The following is a 455-nucleotide window of genomic DNA, read 5'->3' as shown; positions in this document are numbered from 1 at the left end:
GGGTCAAATATGTTTAAAACCTTTAAACAACTTCTTTTGAATAATTAAGAGCCTTAGGGTTAGATATTTGGCCAGTAGCATGCTGTGATTAAGGGCTACCAAGTTTGTTCAAATGAATGACCTTTGTCCATTTTCAAGGTCACAGGGGTCAATTGTCATAACAAATCTTTAAACAACTTCTTCTCAATAACCGAAAGTCTTAGGATGATGATATTTGGCCAGTAGCATGCTGGGATAAAGGGCATCCAAGTTTATTCAAATGAATGACCTTTACATATATTCAAGGTCACAGGGGCCGATGATATTTGGTCATTAACAGGCTGGGATGAAGGGCTACCAATTTTGTCAAAATGAATGACCTTTGCCCATATTCAAGGTTACAGTGGTCAATATATGTTTAAATCTTTAAATGACTTGTTCTGTATAACCAATAGGTCCGGGGTTATGATATTTTA

General features: G+C 36.3%; 1 protein-coding gene across 1 annotated transcript in view; it reads left to right on the top strand.

Annotated features, from left to right (window-relative positions):
* The window catches only part of LOC110462551, a 7,264-nt gene that overhangs the window by 5,421 nt on the left and 1,388 nt on the right, over positions 1-455 (top strand). The gene's annotated exons all lie outside the window — the stretch shown is intronic.

The sequence above is a fragment of the Mizuhopecten yessoensis genome, unplaced genomic scaffold (genome assembly GCF_002113885.1).
Source record: "Mizuhopecten yessoensis strain PY_sf001 unplaced genomic scaffold, ASM211388v2 scaffold10799, whole genome shotgun sequence".
Classification (NCBI taxonomy): Eukaryota; Metazoa; Mollusca; class Bivalvia; order Pectinida; family Pectinidae; genus Mizuhopecten; species Mizuhopecten yessoensis.
Note: the sequence above shows the minus strand (reverse complement) of the source record. Positions and strands in the feature narration are given on the sequence as shown.